Source organism: Olea europaea, unplaced genomic scaffold (assembly GCF_002742605.1).
Source record: "Olea europaea var. sylvestris unplaced genomic scaffold, O_europaea_v1 scaffold1314, whole genome shotgun sequence".
NCBI classification, from domain to species: domain Eukaryota; kingdom Viridiplantae; phylum Streptophyta; class Magnoliopsida; order Lamiales; family Oleaceae; genus Olea; species Olea europaea.
In genome coordinates this window covers 214,785-220,553 of record NW_019230613.1, presented here as the reverse complement: position 1 = coordinate 220,553, position 5,769 = coordinate 214,785, and the positions used below count along the sequence as shown (strand labels likewise).

Below are 5,769 nucleotides of genomic sequence, written 5' to 3'. Positions count from 1 at the left end.
TATATATATATTCATCCTACCAAACCCTAAATTCATTTTTATTCATCGCTTTCATTTTCTCTCTCTATATCTCACCCCCGTCTTCGTTCCTTTCATTTTCTATCTCTCAATTCATAGGCTGTCAATTCGTCAAACTAGAATATAATACAATTTAATTATTAATTGTGGAATATTAAATAACTTGATTCATCAGTTTTTACAGTTTTAGCCTCTTAGGTATATATATATATATATATATATTCATCCTACCAAACCCTAAATTCATTTTTATTCATCGCTTTCATTTTCTCTCTCTATATCTCACCCCCGTCTTCGTTCCTTTCATTTTCTATCTCTCAATTCATAGGCTGTCAATTCGTCAAACTAGAATATAATACAATTTAATTATTAATTGTGGAATATTAAATAACTTGATTCATCAGTTTTTACAGTTTTAGCCTCTTAGGAGAGAAATGATTACCTTTGAAATCAATGCGACGTTTCATTGTGATCGGTGAAGGTAATGGTGACTTGAACGAGTCAAGAATGGAGACCAGACTCGATTGTGGTCATTTTGGCTATGATGTTGACCAGTTTATCACACCTATCCAGAAACAATGGAAAATTAACGATGGTAGTGGTTTTCTCTTTCCAACGACTCTCCACCGTGGATTTCTTATTCCTTGTCGATCGATTCATGATGGTTTGATGTGATCCGCTTTTTCTTGAATTCAACTTCGGCCAAGTGAATGTGAGAAAGTCTGATTCTATGTTGACTCGTTAGCTCTGCTACGAGTTTCAACGCTTAACGACTTAGGTTTGTTGAGCGAGTTTGACCGCTTCTCGTTACTCACTCTTAGCTGGTGCGCTTGAGCTTCTAGCTTGCCTCGTAGGGCTCCTCACTTTGTTCATCGATCACAAATCAGCAATAGTGATATGGTGGTCACAAGTATTGGTGGTGGTCACAAATTATTTGGTTGACGGTGACCATTAAATTGGTTAATCCGTGACCAGTAAACAATATGTGACCAATAAAAAATATAAATTGTGACCAAGAAATAACGTGTGACCTAAGAAATTGTTAATTTGTGACCGATAATTTAATAATTTTTTAATGTGTAATAAGTTGTGACTTATAATATTTGTAATTTGTGATCAATAAATAAATCGTGACCCATAAATTTTTTGATTTGTGACCGATGAACAAACTGTGACCTATAAAATTTTTAAATTCTGATCGTAAAATAATTTATGACATAAAATTTTTGATTTGAAACTAAAAAAAAATAAGTGAGTAACTGAGTCATTAATTTGTGACCAAATTATATAGATTTGTGACTTAAATAAATTTAATTAATAAAGTAGTTAATTAATTAATTAAATCATAAATAAATTTTAATAAAAATCTGATATTTGAAGTTTGAAGCTCGTTTTCTTGATTTTGAAATGTGTGATTCTTAAACTCTTAAATATGAAATTTTCCCTTAATTGAATGCATTAAAGCCCAAAATACCGAAATGTTATTGGATCATTTTTAAACAGGCTTAACCGAATTTGATAGCATTTAATATAATATACAATAATTCACACATATAAACCCACATAATCGATTTAAAAATTCCTTACATACCAAGCTCCAGAAAAAACAGTGTGATGAAATTCATCCATAAGAACTTTATGGTCATTCGTACCACCTGTTAGATAAAGGATAGACACGACTAGATGACAATTTTGAAGTAATCATACATTTAATATTCAAGAGAACGTTATCCTGGAAAAGAGCAACAATCCCTTAGCTTTAATAGATGAATGCCTAGCTCAAATGGTAAGAGCGAATCGTTCCTAGGTCAGTGACCAGGTCTCGAGTCTCATTTTGAGGATTGGAGGGAATTCAGGGGAAAAAAAGGTAGGAGAAGAAGAAGATACCTCATTTGGGTTTGAGTACTTCCTATTCTTTTCCATTTTCCCCTTACAGTATTAGTAAATTTCTTCTTGTCTATGTCCATGGACGTAGTCCAAGTGTCGAACCTTGAAACATGAAAATTCATTGTTGATTCTCTCTTTTATATATTTTGTCTAAAAATCTGATTTTCGGCTTTTGCACAACACAACATTCCCCCAGTCCAGCATCCTCAAATAAAAAGCAGAAGAATTGTCTATGGAGTGCAAACAAGTCATTTAAAAGCTGTTCAATCAGCAAAATCAAAGAAAACCGAGAAATGGAAAGAGTGTCAAACATAATAACAATGCATAAATGCCAAAAACTCACATGAAGTATTCCATTCAGTATCATATAGGTGACGATAAAAATCCACGATGATATGTATTTTAACGTCCGTAGCTATGCTTGTATCATCCTCTGTTCAAAAGAATCATATAGTAGTAAATAAGATAAGCAAGTGAATTAGTTTGAATAGAAATAATAATCTGGAAGGTGGTGATCTGCATGAATATTACACGAATGTTCTACTTTAATTAATTTGAATTACTGGGAGCAATGACAGAAGGAACTCGTACATGAGACTGTTGCCAGCCACTTAGATCAAACTTAAATGTATACCAAAAGCAAAAGCAAGTTATAGATAGTAAAGTATACCAACAATGTCCAGTGCTGAAGAACCAAATAGTAAACGCATACCTGCAAATTTAAGGAAAATTACCATGAAGATTGTTGTTTGCGCGAAGGAATATATGAAGAGGTAAATTTGATATTAAAATACAAATTCAAGTCTATAAAACGTTGAAAATAAATTTCATAAGAATTCTTATTACTCTAGAGTTGGTGGAGAGTGATTGAGTGAATAACCAGAATATCAACACTGCAAGAATACAGCATGCGTCATCTTCAAATTATTATCTGCTGCAGCTTACTATTTTTAACATAGTGTTAGTTCATTTCCATACCTTCTGGGCATTTCTAAAATTAGTATAACACATGCATCTGTACAAAAACTGTGTATCTAGTAACTTTAACAATTGCAGTAGCATCCTATATGGTTAACAGAAGAATATTGGGATTAGAAAGTACAACAAGTATATTTATAAGGTTAATGTTGAGAATTAGAAATCCCGATTCTATACACTTGAGAGCAATTAAAGATACACAATAACATGTAAGATTAATAGAGATTGATCTCACATTGATATTATTTCTTCTTCCTCGACTGCAGTAATTCACTAGAATGAAAAGAAGTTTGCAAGGGAAAACGTACTGTTGGGTGTAGAAGGAAATAAATAAGAGAAATATGAAAATTTTCTTATGAAATTTGAGGAATTATAAAGGAGTTGCTACAGCACACTCTTTCTCTATTTTTTTGAGAGGTTTTTCTCACTTCTTCTACATACATCACACTAAATGGATACCTCCCTATTTATAGAAAACATTGAGTAAACTAGTCTTACTAATTCTCTACAATTACAACTAGGCAAAAGCTATTTTTCTTCATCATTTACAGCTGGAGCATAAGTATTTGTAGCTGTGTTTGAACATCATAAGTGTCAAATGGCTGCTGCCTGATATAATTTTTAGATTGCATAACATCATAATGTGAATTGATTGTTGTCTATGTTATTTTCCAGCTTGCATAAGTTGAGTATACAACTTGAATTTAAAATATTATCCTTTGATCATTCAATGAATAAAGCCATTGTTGGTTGAAGTGTTCAATTTTGATTTGAACTCTTTGAATCTTCTTTTGTTGTTGAAGTTTCTAATTCGGATTTGGACTAGATGAAGATTACAAATTACTCTAGAACTTTTAACATCCCCTCTCAATTTGTAATCTTCAAATGCTTCTTGAATTTCTCAAACTTATCAATTGTTGTTGGCTTTGTCATCATATCGGTCGTTTGATCGTTGGTATTTATAAATTCCATGCAAATTTCTTCTTGATTTACCAAATCTCTTATAAAGTGATGATGAAGTTTAATATGCTTTGATCTAGAATGGAAGACTAGATTTTTTATCATCGCAATTGTCGACCTATTGTCGCAATAAATTGTTGTTGGTCCTTCCCGCTCAAATTTCAAATCTTTCAAAATTCTTCTGAGCCAAATAGCTTCGCAAGCTGAATCTGTAGTTGTGATGTACTCTGCTTCGACTGATGATAAAGCAACGAATTTTTGCTTTTTTGAGCTCCAGGAAATCACATTTGATCCAAAGCAAAAGATGTATCCAGAAGTGCTCTTCCTATCGTCAACTAATCCAGCCCAGTCACTATCTGTATAACCAACAAGTTTGCAATTATTTTCCTTTTTAAACTCTATGCCATGATTCTTGGTTCCTTTAAGGAATCTCAAAATTCTTTTTGCTGCTGCAAAGTGTAGTTTACTTGGTTCATTCATAAATCTAGATAAGAAACTGACTGAATATGTAATATCTAGCCTTGTATTAAGATAAATCAATGAACCAATCAATTTCCTGTAGAGTGTGGCATCAACTTTTTCTGCATTATCATAAACTTACAATTTTTCATTTAAGGCCATCGGAGTAGAGATTGGCTTGCACTCACTTATTTTGAATTTTTTGAGAAGATCATCAATATACTTTTCTTGAGAAAGAAAAATTCTTCCTGGCCTTTGCTTTACTTGAATCCCAAGAAAAATCACATGAGTCCTAAGTCTGACATTTCAAAATCTTTCATCATTTTCTTTTTGAATTCATCCACCATGTGTTCATTTGTTCCAAAGTAGATAAGATCATCCACGTAGAGGCATGCAATAAGAAAATCTTTTTCTACGTTTCTCACATAGAGGGATGATTCACTTGTGCTTCGATTGAAGCCATTTTAAATGAAATAGCTATTGATTTTGCTATTTCATGCTCAGGATACTTGCTTTAGCCCATGTAATGCTTTTTGAAGATGATAAGCTATGTCTTCTTTGCCTTTGATTTTGAATCCTTCAGGTTGTTCAACATACACTTCTTCTTGAATTTTGCCATTTAAGAATGCTGATTTTACATCGAGCTGAAAATTTTTTAATTCCTATTGAGCTGCCGATGCCAAAACTGTACATATTGTCTCCATTCTTGCAACTGAAGCAAATGTCTCTGTGAAGTCGACTCCTGGTTGTTGAGAATATCCTTTGGCCACGAGCCGAGCTTTATATTTTTGAATTGACCCGTCTTCATTGTATTTGATTTTATAGACCTATTTCAAACCAATGGTCCTCTTTCCTTCTGGTAGCTCAACGAGTTCCAAATTTTATTTTTCTCAATGGCGGATATTACTTCATTCATTGCTTTTGTCCAACTTTTGTTTTTTGAAGCTTCTTCATATGATTGAGGTTTACAGGAGAATAATCCAAGTTCCTGTGATTCATATATTTCTCTTAGTGAACGTGTTTTTCTTAGAGGGGTTTTTTATTCTTCTTCAATTGTTGGAATATTTGGAGTTTTATGTTGTTCAGTGTTGGAAATTGACGTCGATGGATCATCAAATTGATAGGGACTGGAATCTATGACTTGCTTTCCCTTCCAATCGTAAGTTGTATTTTCATCGAACACAACATCTCGAAAAACTGTTATTTTATTGTCTATAGGTTTAGTAAATGATATCCTTTAGACTCATCACTATACCCAATGAGTGGAAGTTCTTGTCCTTTCTCATCAAAATTTTCTCTGTTTTGTGATGGAATGAAGGCATAGGCAATGCTACCAAAAAATTTTAAGTAATCTATCTTTGGCTTCTTTTTGTGCCATGCTTCGAAAGGAGTTTTATTTCTGACAGCTTTTGTAGGAGATCGATTGAGAATATATACTGTCGTGTTTACAGCTTTTGCCCAATAAAG

At 32.9% G+C, this 5,769-nt stretch overlaps 1 pseudogene; it reads right to left on the bottom strand.

The window, feature by feature from the left end:
• Positions 1-1,572: 1,572 nt before the first annotated feature.
• The window catches only part of LOC111374933, a 12,469-nt pseudogene continuing 8,272 nt past the window's right edge, over positions 1,573-5,769 (bottom strand).